The sequence below is a fragment of the Erithacus rubecula genome (genome assembly GCF_903797595.1).
Source record: "Erithacus rubecula genome assembly, contig: scaffold_272_arrow_ctg1, whole genome shotgun sequence".
NCBI lineage: Eukaryota > Metazoa > Chordata > Aves > Passeriformes > Muscicapidae > Erithacus > Erithacus rubecula.
The window spans coordinates 13,583-28,330 of NW_027636053.1; the positions used below are offsets into that span (position 1 = coordinate 13,583).

General features: G+C 55.1%; 1 long non-coding RNA gene and 1 pseudogene across 2 annotated transcripts in view; both read right to left on the bottom strand.

The window, feature by feature from the left end:
- Nucleotides 1-2,241: 2,241 nt before the first annotated feature.
- On the bottom strand, nt 2,242-5,575 carry LOC306815880 (class I histocompatibility antigen, F10 alpha chain-like; annotated as a pseudogene). The gene is made up of 5 exons (XR_013777878.1): nt 5,487-5,575; nt 3,716-3,979; nt 3,067-3,339; nt 2,645-2,917; nt 2,242-2,549 (listed from the first exon to the last, which is right to left on the bottom strand). The product of XR_013777878.1 is annotated as a class I histocompatibility antigen, F10 alpha chain-like (transcript).
- Nucleotides 5,576-10,176: 4,601 nt separating this feature from the next.
- The window catches only part of LOC306815881, a 45,969-nt gene continuing 41,397 nt past the window's right edge, over nt 10,177-14,748 (bottom strand). The window contains exon 2 of the long non-coding RNA XR_013777509.1: nt 10,177-10,292. This is a non-coding gene — a long non-coding RNA (uncharacterized lncRNA). The remainder of the gene's footprint in view (nt 10,293-14,748) is intronic.

Genomic DNA, 14,748 nt, shown 5'->3' on the forward strand with positions numbered 1-14,748 from the left:
GAGAGAGAGAGAAAAGGGGGGTGGGATTATAGCTACCAAGACAGGCAGACGAATCCTCGTGGAGCCAGCCAATAGATGTCTGTTGCCATCTGGGGAGATCTCAGGGGTCTCCTCTGAGAAAGTCACTTTTATAGTCCTTTCCCAAAGCAAGTGGCTTCTGGCCAAAAGGTGGAAAGATTTATGGACTATTGTATGTGGAGATGGTTACCCTGAGAAACAGGTGGAAACAGGACGTTTCAAGGCACACCAAACCATCTTTGTTGACATGAACACACACAGGGTAGCCCATACTGACCAGTCCATTGTTCTTCCATCTGTGGGAGCTTTGTTGAGTCAGCGCCCCGTGACTAGTTGTCATGAGAAACCAGTCCTGGTAGGCATCACCTGTGGAACAGTCACTTGGCGTTCCTCCCATCCCTGGCCAGCGCAGGCCTCAGGCGAGGGTCGTTGGGCAGAAACAGACGAGAGGCTCACATGGACTGTCACATCTTGTTGGCAGGCTCTCTGGTCCCTTGGCCACAGTCCAAACTCCCCAGCCAGTTTCTGACTCGTTTTGGGGCCCAGGTGCAGTTATGGTTTCTTCATGTTTACAATGCCCTATCCTCCCATCCTGCTTCTACAAACACAACAAAGTCAAGCAAATGATTTCTTGTCTTAGCTCGAACCAGCTCCATCTGCTAATAATTAGCCCTTGTACTCTGGTTCTATTCTTCTTGCTAAATTCTTAATCAATATATATTGGTTTTATCCTTGTAGCTATACTCTTAAGCCTTTTAATTCTTCCAGGCCCTTGATTCACCCTAACCTTTCCCTCCATCCCACTGTCCCTCCAGGAGCCCGACGTGGCCAAACCCTCCTGGGGACACCTCAGACACCAGGCACAGAGTGGGAAATGACTCCTGGGAGGTAGAGCCAGGTGTGGCTGACAAGTCCCAGTTCCAGTCCTGGTGTCCCCATCCCAGTTCCAGGTATCCCCATTCCCATTCCTGCTGTTCCCATCTCTGTCTCTGCTGTACCTATCCCATCTTGGTGTCCCCATCCCTGCTCCCAGTTGTCCTCATCCCTGTCCCCAGGGTTCCCATTTCAGTTGCTGGTTTCCAGAGAGGAATTGCTGGCCACTGGAGAAGGGAAGCCGGATTTTTTTGCCCCAGGAGGATTTATTGCTCAAACCAGGATAATTTCTCACCAGAACTAAAGCATTGGGAATATTTGTGGTTCTTGGCTTTAAAACACTCGAGAATGGGAAATTGATCTGTTAGCAGGAGCTGTGGGTGGGTGGGAGCAGCGGGGATGAGCTCTGCTGGCAGCTCTCGGTTTCCTGGGAAAAGGGAAGGGGCCGGATGCAGCTCCGTGGATCGTTCAGGCAGTGACTCCTGCTGGGATGAGAGAGGGTCACAGTGTCACCCTGTCCCTGTCCCCATACCACAGGATGGACCTGGCTGGAGCCAATGGAGAGCAGGAGCTGCTCCAGAATCCCACCTGAGCCTGCTCTAATCCTGCTCCATTCAAACCATGTGATCCCTCTCCATCCATCTTGCCCCAGTCCTGCTCCATCCATCCCACCCAATCTCGTCCCAAAGACCCTGGCCCAATCCCTCTCTGGAATGCCAACCTGATCCCTCTCCATCCATCCTGCTCCAATTCTGCTCCATCCATCATCCATCCATCTATGCATCCATCCACCCATTTATCCATCATCCATCCATCATCCATGCAACCATCCACCCATCTATCATCCATCCATCCATTCATCATCCACCCATGATCCATCCTCCCATCATCCATTCATCATCCATCTATCCATCCAACCATCCATCCTTCATCCACCCATCCATCCATCACCCATCATCCATCCATCCATCATCCAGCCAGGCATCATCCATCATCTATCCATCATCCAACCATCATCCATGCATTCATCCATCCATGCATCCAACATGCATCCATCTATCCATTCATCATCCATCATCCACCCATGATCCATCTTCCAGCTATGCACCCATCCATCATCCATCCATCCCAACTGATCCTACTCTAGAACCCAGCCCTGATCCCATGCCACAATTCAATCTCATCCTGCTCTGGACTCCTGCTCTAATCTGGAATCCCTCCCTGATCCCAATCTGTCAATTCTGCCCCAATCCCCCTCTGGAATCCCACCCTGACCCCGCTCCGTTCCTGCAGTCATTCCCAGCAGAAAAGGAAGATCCATGAGATTCCAGCACGGATCACACACTGGGATTAACCCCAGGATACATTCTGGGATCCACATGGAGGGGATCCAGAGCTGGATCCATCACTGGAACTCAACGGCTGCCATGTTATATCCATTCATGTCCCTCTTCCCTGTGGAAAAACAGTGGGATCAGCGTCAGTGGCACAGGATTCCCAGAACGGTGCTGGGTGGATCTGTGCCCCTTCCTGACCCCCATCCCGTGTGTTACCGGATTGGAGCTTCCAGACGACAAATCCAACGAGGACAATGAGGATGATGATGGCAACAATGGACACAGCGACCACCACAGTGAGATTCCCGCCAGATGTCAGCTCTGGGAATTGTGGGATGGTGAGGAGGAGGAGGAGGGGAACCCCCATCTGGGAATTCCAACTCCCCAATTCCCACATTCCACATTCCCAGCCTCACCCCAAGCGAAGATCCCGGGCTCCGACATTCCGGGATGCTCCACCCGGCACCGGTACTGCTCCCGCTCCTCCGGCCGCGCCTCGATCCTGGCCCAGGTGTGGAAGGTGCCGTCGCTGTTGGGAACGACCCCGCCCCACTCCATCTCCTGATCCCGGATTTCATCCCCCTTCATCCAGTTGACTTCGATGGCCTTGGGGTAGAATCCGTACGCGTGGCAGGACAAGATCAGCGTCCCGTGTTCCTATTTTCCAGACACATGGACATCAGGGGGCTCTGGAATGGGATAACAGTGAGAGACATCCATGGAATTCCATGGGAATGGGATGGGGGTATGATCTGCCCATGGAATTCCCACAGGAATTACCCTGTTCCCAAGTCCTCCATTCCCAAATCCCACATTCCCACAGGAATTCTGCTCCCACCTTTGAGGTCCAGCTCCTTCTGCCCATATCCGACGTATTTCTGGATCCACTCCGGGCATTCATGCTCCAGGTAATTTGTGTTCCTCTCAGCCTCGTTCTCATCTTCCCAGAGCCTCCTGGTGACCTCAGCAGCGCTGTCGGCCGCCACGAATCTCCTGGATTCCAGGTCAAAGGAGATGTAATCCTATCCATCGTATCCACCCCGGTAAGATCCACGGATGCTCCCGTCGGACAGGAGGTCACAGCCGCAAATTTGCATCCACGTGCGGGGATCTGGGGGGATTGAACCCACAGAGACTCATGGAATTGTGTCCCAGCCCCACAGATCCCCATCCCAGCCCTATAGATCCCATCCCAACCCATGGACCATAACATATCCCACACCAGCCCCATAGATCCCCGCCCCATGCATCCACATGCCAAATCCATGGATCCCAACCCCACAGGTGCCATCCCAGCCTAATGGATCCACGTCCTAACCCATGGATCCCCATTCCAAACCCAGAGATCCCATCCCATGCCCACAGATCTCATCCCAGTCTCTATGGAGCCCCAGAGCCTGATGGAGACCTACAGATCCCATCTCAACCCCACAGATTCCATCCCAGCCCCAACAATCCCATCCCAGCCCCACAGTTCCCCCACTCACCCCTGCTCTGGTTGTACCGGTCCCGCAGTATCTCCAGACCCCTGGCCTTCACGTGCTGGTGCCCCACGTAGATCTGGGTGTTCCCATCCCAATATTCCGGCTCTGCTCCGTCCTTCATCCACTGTGTCAGCGGCTCTGCCCGGCCCCGCTCGCTGTTGTAGCGTGTGAAGGGGATCCCATCCAGGTACCCAATGGCCATGAACTGGGGGATCCCCGGGCTGGGCTCTGACACTGACACATCCAGGTAGTGCAGGGAGTGGAGAACTGGGAGGACACAGAGATTTGGGGGGGTTGAGGGATCATGGATCAATGAAAGGGGAACTGGGAGAGCAGGAAAGGGGGTGCATGGGGTCCCAGTGTCCAGGAATGGGGGCTCAGGGGACTCACAGTGTCAAGGAAAGCAGGATACAAGGAATGAGGGTTCCAGGGGACCCCAGTGTCAAGGAAAGGGGGTCCAAGGGTCCCCAGTGACAAGGAAAGAGGGGTCACAAGGTGGGGAGACCTGGGATGGCTGGAATGGGGGGCTCAGGGGTTCTTGACGAAGAGGGAAAGGGGGCCTGGGGGCTGAGAAAAGCAGGAATGGGGGTCCAGGGGGTCTCAGAGTCAAGGAAAATGTGGGTCTGGAGCTGGGGAAGGCGGGATGGATGGGAAAGGGGGTGCAGGGGGGGGGATTGGTACTGGATAAGGGAGTGCAGGGAGGTGCCTTCCTTTCCAGCGGAACTGGGAATTCAGGGGGGTCCCAGAGCCAAGAATCCCCCCTGGGAGCCTCCACGATACCCCAGGGACCCTCCCAGACCCCCTGGGATCCCCCGCAGGACGAGCAGGGGGTGGAGATCTGGGGAGATGCAGAGATTTGGGGGGGCAGGAAGCGGAATGGGGAGAGCCGGGAAGGGTCCAAGGTTCAAGGGAGGGACTGGGAGAGGCGGGATGGGGGATCCAGGGGGTCCCTGTGCCCAGGAAAGGGGCTCCAGGGGTCCCCAGTGTTGAGGGAATAGGGGGGCTGGGGCTGGGAGAGGCGAACGGATCCCGGAGGCGCAGCCTGGGAGACGGGAAAGAGACCGAGGGAGTGCGGTGGGGGAGGGGACGGGGGAAAGGGGGAATTCCAGGGAGTTCATCTGGATCCCATTGGATCCCCGCTGAGACCCCCCTGAGACCCCTGGGACCCTCTGGGACCCCGTTTCGGGAAGCGCCGGGAGTGGAAAACGGGGGGGACACGGAAAGTTGGGAGGTTCGGGGGGTCCAAAGGTCAAGGGAAAGGGCGGGACTCGGGTCTGGGAAAATCGGGATGCCCGAAAAGGGGGTGCAGGGGGGTCCCAGGACCGGAAATGGAGATTCGGGGGTATCGCAGTGCCCGGGAATGGGGGTTCAGGGGGGTCCCAGTGCCAGATGAGGGGGTTTAGGGGGGTCCCCGTGCGCAGGAATGGGGGTTCAGGGGGGTTTTCTGCTGGGAAAGGCGATGGAGAGGTAACAAGACCGAAAATGACGATTCAGTGGTTTCTCCGTGCCCGAGAATCAAGGTTTAAAGGATTCCCAGTGGCCAGAAATGGGGGTTCAGGGGGTGCTGGTGAGCAGAAAATGGGGGTTCAGGAGGGTCTCCTTGCCAGATAAGGGGGTACAGGGGGGCCGGTGCTGGGGAAGGGGATTGAGGGAGGATCACAGGACCCAAAATGGAGATCTCGGGGGTTTCCGTGCCCGCAGATGGAGGGTTAGGGAATTCCTGGTGCCCGAAAATGGAAGTTCAGGGGGTCCCGGTTTCGGGGGTCCCACTCACCTTTCGTCGCGCCCCCCGGGTCCCCCAGGAGCCCCAAGAGCAGCCCCAGCCCCAGCCCCAGCGCTGGAGCCATCGCGCTGCTCCGCTGCGATCCCGCTCCCAGAACTGGCCCCGCCCCCAGAGCCGCCTCCGGCCCCGCCATTGGCGCCGCTATTTCCTGCTCGCCAATGGAAACTCAAAGTGTCCGTGACGTCACGGGTAGCTGGGTAGATCCCGGTCTCACGGGTTGAGACGCGGAAGCGAAAGTGACCGAGGCAGCGCGGGGGGGGAGGGGAAAAGGGGGAATTCCAGAGAATTCCTCTGGATCCCTCTGGGTCCCCGCTGCGTCCCTCCTGGAGCCCTCTGAGAAACACCTGGGACCCCCTGGGACCGCCCTGAAGAAAGCGCCGGGACTGGAGAACTGGGGGGACGCGGAAATTTGGGAGATCTGGGGGTGCAAAGGGAAGGAAAAGGGCGGGTCTGGGGCCTGGGAAGGGCGGGATGCCCGAGAAGGGGGTGCAGGGGGTCCCCATGCCGAATTAGGGGGTGCGGGGGGAGTCCCCATGCCCAGTAATGGGGGTTCAGGGGGTCCTGAGGTCAAGGAAAATGGGGGGCTGGGTCCCCGAGAGGGGGAGGGCCGGGAAATGGGGTACAGGGGGGCACTGGGGCTGGATAAGGGGGATCCGGGTACGCAGGAAATGGGGTTCTTGGGGGGTTCTCCTTGCGGGTTCTGCGGTTCAAAGTGTTCTGGACCCTAAATATGCAGGTTCAGGGGGGTCTCGGTGCCCAGAAATGGGGGTTCAGGGGGGTTTCCCTGCTCGGGAATGGGGGTTCAGGGGGTTCCAGGTTCCAGATAAGGGGGTGCAGGGGTTTTCAGGACTGCAGAAGGGGCTAGAGGGGGGTCCCGATTCTCCGAAATGAACGTTCAAGGGGGTCTCTGTGCCCAGAAAGGGGGGTTCGCCCGGAAATGGAAGTGCAGGGGGGTCCCCGTGCCCAGGAACGGGGGTTCAGGGGGTCCCGGTGCCGGTGCCGGTCCCGGGGCCGATCCCGAAGCCGCAGCTTGGGAGACGCGAAAGTGACCGGGGAGCGCGAGGAGGGGGAGGGGACAGAGGAAACCCTGGGAATTCCCCTGAATCCCCCCGGGGACCACCCAGGACCCCCCGCAGGACGAGCAGGGAGTGGAGAACTGGGGGGAACTCAGAGATTGGGGGGTCTGGCGGCGTCAAAGGGTCAGGAAGCGAAACTGGGAGAGCCGGGAAGGGCGCAAGGTTCAAGGAAGGGACCGGGAGAGGCGGGATGGGGGATCCAGGGGGTCCCTGTGCCCCGGAAAGGGGCTCCAGGGGTCCCCTGTGTTGAGAAAATGGGGTCTGAGAGCTGGGAAAGGCAGGAACGGGGGTCCTGGGTGTCCCTGGGCCACGGGAAAGGGGGGCTGGGCTGGGAGGGGCGGGCGGATCCCGGGGACTCGGTTTGGGAGACGCGAAAGCGAGACGGGAGTAAATGGGAATTCCAGGGAATTCATCCGGATCCCAGTGGATCTGCGCTGAGACCCCCTGGGACCCCCTCGCAGGAAGCGCCGGCAATGGAGAACTCGGGGGATGCAGAAATTTGGGAGATCTGGGGGTTCAAAAGCCGAGGGAAAGGGCGGAACTGGGGTGTGGGGATGGCCAGGAATGGGGGTGCAGGGGGGTCCCAGAGCACTGACGGGGCTGCGGGGGGATCCCAGCCCCGGATTAGGGGGTGCAGGGGGGTCCCGGTGCTGGGGAAGGGAGTATGGGGGAGTCCCCGTGCCCAAAAATGGGGGTTCAGGGGTTCCCGTGCTGGGGAATGTGTTAAGGGGGAGTTTCCTTCCCGGAATTCGGGGCTCAAGGGCGTTCTGCTGCCTGAAAATGGGGGTTCAAGGGGTGCTGGTGAATGCTAAACACAACAGGCCTATCAGCAACACCAGCCACTGTATGATATCATTAGCATTTAAAGCAGATCTGAACTCCTTGGAAACTGGTGGGGTGGACTCCAAAAACTGGGTGATGGGTTGGGAGATTTCCCCTGCCATCACGTGCTCACAGTGTAAGGGAAATTAATCCACAAACACCAGAGGTTTATGTCGAAAAAGGAGACAGAGGAGTCCTTTTTGCTTTATTCGAATAAAGGGAGAGGCCATGGGGCATTCCCCTGGGATCTCTCAAATTTTTGGAGGACGCAGCCTCCCTTTTTATCCTAATTTCCCAGCCGCTTTTTCCCTCTCTCTTTCCCCATTGGCTGAGGTACTCGAGAGGCACAGACTTCCCGGAACGCCTGACACCTGACATTCCCCTCTAATGTATAACCCTCCCTTTTAATTTTTAATTCTTGTAGAATTCAATTTTCCCCTTCCCCGTTGCTTCTTTCATCTTCTGTTACCCAATTTTATTTACCAGCAAACCTACAGTTTGTTTGTAAAGGCAAATCTCTTTTTCCATTCATCAATCAGTGTAATCCCTCCCATTGTTTCTTTTATCTCCAGGTGCTAACTTTACCTACCAACAGATCTACAATTTGTTTGTAAAGACAAATGTAACATTCCTCTCAACAGTAAGTACCATTACTGAAGTAACCCCAAAAACACACAGTTAGAGTGTGATAACTCTGGATCCATGTGGCTGTGCTCCAGAGGAAGTTAAAAATCCATCAGTGCCTCACCTGATCAACCCACCAAATTAATTGGATAATAGCTACAGTAATTTTGGTGAGGGGACCCATGTTCAAATAAGGGCTTGCAAATGGCAGAGATGTATCTGTGAGCATGTGGAGCCCAAGCCAGATTAAGCTGGACAGCACAGTGACACCTGACACAAAACCTTAGGTAACTCAAGAGCTGTTATTCCTTTTTTCACCCTGCTCTCAATGCCCTCAGGCCCCACTGTCTGGGCACCAAAATCTGCCCTGGTTTGGAGGACAGGTACTTGCCAAGAAAGGCAGGAGTTCCTTCCAGGGTGGAGAATGTAAACCCCCTCCCTCTTAATTATTAGAATTTTGGAATCAGGGGCTCTCAGGCAGAGATATGGGGGTAGGAATAACAGCTCTTTACTAATATATCTAACCAGACACAAAACCAGCAGCAGCTATGAAAATGAACAACAAACAGAACAGTAACTCAGTTCCAGTCTTTTTTGGCCACAGACCCTTTCCCTGTGCCCAGTACTGGTGCTGGGGGCAGGGCAGGTCCCGTGCAGCTGTGGAGGGCTGGGACAATGTCAGCAGCGTCCCAGGTGGGAGAAGGGTGGAGGAAGGACTCCCCGCTCAGCACAGGGCTGGTGGCACTCGGCTGCATGTGCAGAGGCAGCAGCTGGAGCGGGGCAGGCAGCAGTGCAGTGTCCCACAGCACAGAACCGGCTCCTGGGCTGGGATGGGGGGCAGCGAGCAGCCCCGGACATCTTCCTGCAACCCACCGGGGAGCACGAGGGCCAGACCCCGCCCAGACACCCCCAGCTCTTTGGCCATCAGCCATCATGAGCTGGGGTGCAGCACAACAAGCTTCCTTAGCACCATAACAGGGAAAATTCCAGAGAGAGAAAGGAAGGGAACAAACCCCAACCCCCAACACAGCCACAGCAGCCTTAGTTAAAGGGCCCCTGTTTAGATAAGGGCCTGCAAATGGGAGAAATAGAGCCACAACCATGTGCCACCAGAACCAGGGCAAGCTAGAGCACATGATGCCACCCAATGAGGCTTTATATCCAGCACACCAAAATGAGGTTACTCAAGAAGTGTTACCCTTTTTCTCTCAATGCCCTTGTGCCAAACATAGGATGCCAAAATTTCTCTTTGTTTGAAATACATGTGTCTGCTAAGAAAAGCAGAAGCCTCTCTTGCAAAGGACAATGTAAACCCCCTCCCACCAAATTATTATAATTTTGAAATTAAGCAGGTCTCAGGGAAAGATATCGGAATAGTAAGAACACTTATTTTCCTAGGAAAATTAAAATAAAAATATAGTACTACAAAAAAAACACTAAACCCCAAACACTGTAAAAGTCAGAATACAACCTGACACCCTGTCAGTCAGGGTGCTGGAGCAGCCCCATTAAATGCTGGCTGCAGTGCTGGAGTGAGAGATGTGGTTTTGTTGCAGCAGTGCTCTTGCAGAAGGATGCAGTTTTCCTTCCCTCAGTGGTGACCCCGTTGGTGTCGGGTCATGGTGGAGCTCTGTGAGAAGCTCTTCCCACACTCAGGACACTCGTGGGGCATCTCCCCGCTGTGGATTCGCCGGTGGGCAGTGAGGGTGGAGTTGTCCTTGAATCCCTTCCCGCAGTGGGGGCAGGGGAAGGGCCTCTCCTCTCTGTGAACCCGCTCATGCCTGAGGAGTTTGGAGCTGGTCTGAAACCTCTTCCCACACTCAGGACACTCCCAGGGCCTCTCCCCGGCGTGGATGCGCTCATGGCTCCTCAGGCAGGAGCTCTGCCTAAAGCTTTGCCCACATTCTGAGCAGGGGTGGGGCCGTTCCCCTGAGTGGATCACCTGGTGTCACATCAGGTGGGAGATGTCACTGAATCCCTTCCCTCATTTCCCACGTTCGTAGGGCCGTTCCCCAGTGTGGATCCTCTGGTGTTTGATCAGGTCAGAGCTCCGGCTGAAGCCCTTCCCACATTCCAAGCACTTGTGGGGCTTCTCCCCTCCATGAGGCTTCTCCACCAGCTCTGAGCTCTGCCTGCATCTCCGGCCGCCTTCCTGGCTCAGGGAGGGTCTTTCCTCCTCGCAGCTCCCTGGGCTGGGTTTGCAGCCCCTCCTCATGAGGGATCTCTGGGCCTTTTCCTCCTCCTCCATCTGTCAATGCTTCGGGAATGAAAAATCCTGGGTTGGGGAAAAACAAGAGGAGAGGGCATTAGGCTGGGGGCTCCTCTTGCCCAAGTGCAACTCCGAAAGACATTGGGCATCCTGTGTGTGTAAGGACTTCCAAAACACCAAGATTTAGCCCAAAAATGCTCCAAACATCATGACACAGATGAAAAATCCACCAAACAGCAAGATTTGGACAAACCCCCCACCAAAATATAAAGATTCAACCCCTGTCAAAAAGAAAAACACATGCATTTATCCCTATAAATGTCAGAAACACTAAGATTCACCCCTCTCAAATCATGAATCCCTCTCTCTGGTCACTGGATGCATGTGATGGGGACAACGCTCTCAGGGCCTGGGAGAGGCTGCAGATACAGGGAGGGGTGGAACCTTCTGCTCTTTCCTGTTTCTGCTCCTCCTCCTCCTGTGTCCCTACTCTTCCCCACAGTCCTCTTCTTCCTATTATTCCTCCCTGTCCTGTACAATCCCACCTTTTCCTCCCCATATGCATTGTTTGACCATTTGCATTGGAATTTTTTCTGTATATATGTGGGTGAATTTAACTGATGGCAAAATTTCGGTATGGGTTTTTCAATGTTCACCTTTCAGATGGATTTTGCAAAACTGGAAGAGCTCCAAAGGTGACACTTTAACAGATAAAATGTTAATATAATATTGTTAATAAGAAAAAGAAAAAAGCAGATTGTGGGAGGGGGGCACATAAGAGTCATCCAATTGCTGCTCTGGAAGAGAAGCAGGGGTTCCAGACAGTTAGGAGAGAAGCTTTAGAAAAACAAATTATCTCTACTAGGGCAAAGTGTGGACAAGCTACCAGGGTCTTCTTGCCTGGGGGGGCAATTGGGCTGATTCCCCTGGCCCTCCCCTCAAGCTCTGCCTGCCTGCACAGATGGAATTTGCACATCTAAACACAGAGCCCATAGTGAGGATATCTAACTGCAAGAAAAATTGGTTAAATTGCAAAGAGAAAGAGCAAATAGGCAACATTTTGAAAACTTTAGTAAAGAAAGTGGTGGGGAATATCCCTCTCCCCACTCCAACATGTGCTCTCTAGGTTATACAGAGTGTATTAGAGCACTGGGGTGTTTTGGCAAGTCCAGAGAAATCAGTTGGGAATCCAAGTATCTGATGATTGAACAACTCTCAGCAACTCTCATCTTTTTCCCATGCCCGACACCTTGCTGAGTGCAGCTCATTCAGCAGCTGAGCAAGGGGATGCAGGTGGCAGCCAGGCCTGATCCAGAAACGGCTGCAAAAGGACAGGGAGGGAGGGCACTGAGAATAATCCCAAACCAAAGCGGAAACAGGAATAGAGATTGAGAAAATAGTCATTAAAAGATTGTAAATACAATTCTTGAGGAAATGTGAAAAGGGATTGAATAGAGCAAGACGGATATGCTTGGAGATACGGTCAGGGACTCGTAGAGAAGGAAGTAACGGGATAGACCATAATCTTCAGAAAATGTTTCTAATTGATACGGACTGCTACTCAACTAAGATCCTGCCCAGTTCCTGAGCTACGAGAAAGAGAAACAATACTGCCGTGAATATCGCATATTATACAAAAGGTGGGGTGCACATTTAGGGGGACATGCAGCAGGGGGATCGGGAAATCTGAACCTTCCAAGTGCCTCAGCCAGTGGGGAAAGGGAGAGGGAGATGGAGCCGGGAAAATGATGATTAAAACGGAGGCTACGTTTTAGAGACCGCACGGCAAATGCCGCATGGCCTCTTCTTTTGTTCATCAATAAAGTCACTTTACAGGACTCCTCTGTCTCATTTGGGCACACAAAACTCTGGATACGTGAATTTTCCCGCACACCCTTGGGGCCTCTCTCAAACATCCCGTGCCCAGCTCGGGCTCCTGCCGGGGATCCAGGTGGGTCCCGGCTCCATCCAGGACTCACCCCCAGCTCCCACCGCCCTCAGCTCCCGCTCACCCCGAGCTCCCGGCGGTTCAGGGCAGCAGCGGCTCCCGATACCCGGGCCGGGCGCAGCGCGGAGCACCCCCTCAGGCGAGGAGAGAAATGGCGGAGCCTCGAGGAAAGGGAGCCGAGCCCGTGCGTGCAGAGCCCGCCCCTCGCTGCGATTGGCTGATTCTGCCGTCACTCCTCGTTCTCGCGCGCTGATTGGGCAGAGCGGGGACAAGCCCGGCCACGCTGCCGGAGCAGCGCTGGCTCGTCACGGTTCCTGTGGGTAGCCCAGAAGTGGCTGCCCCGTCCCCGGGATGCTGCGCTGGGGCCGCCTCCGAGCTCCGCCACCGCCTCACCGCGCTCCGGCCGCTGCCGCCGCTCCCGGGCAGCACAGGCACTCTGGAAATGGCGCCATGGCTGCGCCAGCATCGCTATGGGGGCGGCACCAGGGCCGGGCTTGGTCTCGCTCTGCATCTCCCTCTCCCTTTCCCCACTGGCTGAGGTACTTGGAAGGTTCACATTTCCCGATCCGCCTGCTGCATGTCCCAGTTAATATGCACCCCTCCTTTCGTGCAACATCCGATATTCACGGCTCTGTTAAGTGTTTCTCCTCGAACTTCAGGAATTGAGCAGGATCTTGGCTGAGCAGCAGTTCGTGTCAGTTAGTAACATTTTCTGAAACTCCTGGTTGTTCCCGTTCCTTCCTTTTGTACAAGTCCCTGGCCGTGTCTCTGAGCACATTCATCTAATTCCGTTCAAACCCTCTTCGTATTTTCTCAATAATTGTCTTTACTGTTTTAATTACCATTGTTTCAGTCTCTTTTCCTGGGTCCTCTTTGGTTTGAAATTATTCTCAGTGATCTCATTCCCTGTTCTTTTGCAGCCGTTTCTGGATCAGGCCTGGCTGCCACCTGCATCCCCTTGCTCAGCTGCTGAATGAGCTGCACTCAGCAAGGTGTCGGGCATGGGAAAAAGATGAGAGTTGCTGCAGCACATCAGGGGAGGAACAGCATTAATTTAAGCCATGGTCTGCCAGGGAACCACGAACACGTGTTCCATTCCCATCCTTTCTGCATTTAGACTGATGCATGAGCTACTTTCTTATTTCCTTTGTTATTTGTTTTACCACTTTTCTCTTATCATCTATTTGCAAACATCAGTTTGACTCATTTATTTTCCACAAATGCCAACTTCTTCTTTGGCTTAGCTTGGTTGGCAAAAAAGGTCAGGAGCTGCATCTGTCAGGTCGGTTATTATCTGGGGGACAGTTTCTAATCTAATCCTGTAATTCAAATGATAGATGTGTTCTTTGCCCCAACACTGTTAATTGGCATTTCTAAAGCTTCTCTCCTGGTTGCTCCTTTGGAGCAGACATTTCATGACTAACACATGGCCCCAGAAAAATCTGCTTTTTACTTGATATCTTTAGTGTTAGAGAGTCACCAAACCTCCCCATCTGATCTGTCATCACCAGGTGTTCCAGATCCCTGCTCTTGAGGAAGCTGACTGCAGCAAGCAGCGTTTCCCAAGAGGCCTGCAGAGAGCCAGAGATGCACGGCAGCCCAGGGCACAGGAGCTGCCTCCCTGCGCCAAGGCCAGGAGGAGGCTGGGGCCCACGAGGGGCCAGGGTGCAGGGAGACAGCTGAGCGTGAGGACAGCAGCGCCCAGGAGTCCTCACCTCTGCCACGCGCGTGTTCTCAACAAGCAGATGTTCCTCTGCTCTGCCTGCTCAGGGCAGCAGAAGGAGCCCCCACAGTTGCCGATGCAGCTGCAGCAGGAAGGGCACCCGTGCTTCCACAGGAGCTGCCAGGGCCTCTGTGGGACATGACCTGGTGCTGGGTGGCCGTCACACACGCAGGGCTGTGACACGGACACGGGATGTGTGGCCCAGGGCGCCAATGCTGCTCTGAGCCCTGGGGCCTGGGCAGCACTGGAATCAGCAGGTGTGGCAGAGTCCCTGCCAAAGGAGACCTGCCAGCCCCGAGCTGTTCCAGTGCTGGTGCCTGCCCCTGCCACAGAGAGCTGTGTCCCCGGGGCACTTCTGTGCCAGAGGACAGCCCAAGCCCACGTGCATTGGTGCCCATGCTCCTTTCTGCAGGTGCCTGTTGGCAGGAGCACCTGGAGCAATTAGTGGCAACACCTGGTCTTTGTCAGAAGGCAGAAGGCAGAAGCAGTTGCTCATTCCTGGAATGATTTTTGCCCCGTCTGCAGCCCCTGCTGTGGAACACAGGAGAGCCAGACCCTCTGTGATCACCTGCCCTGCATCTGCCCCGTTCCAGCCTCCTGCCTCTGCGGACACAGCTGATCACCTGGACACAAACGGTGAGTGAGGAGCCGCCGCTCCAGCCCGTTCCCACCCGAAACTGGCGTGGCCGCTGCCGCCCCCTCCCACCTGCCCTCTGCAGCTCTGGGCTTTGTTCCAGCTGCAGGACTGGGACCAAGCACAGAGACAGCGTGCTTGCATCTAAAGAAGGGACTGAAACCGAGTTATCTCTTCTGTTCTGTTAACAATTTTAACACCTGCTGTTTTTTTCTGC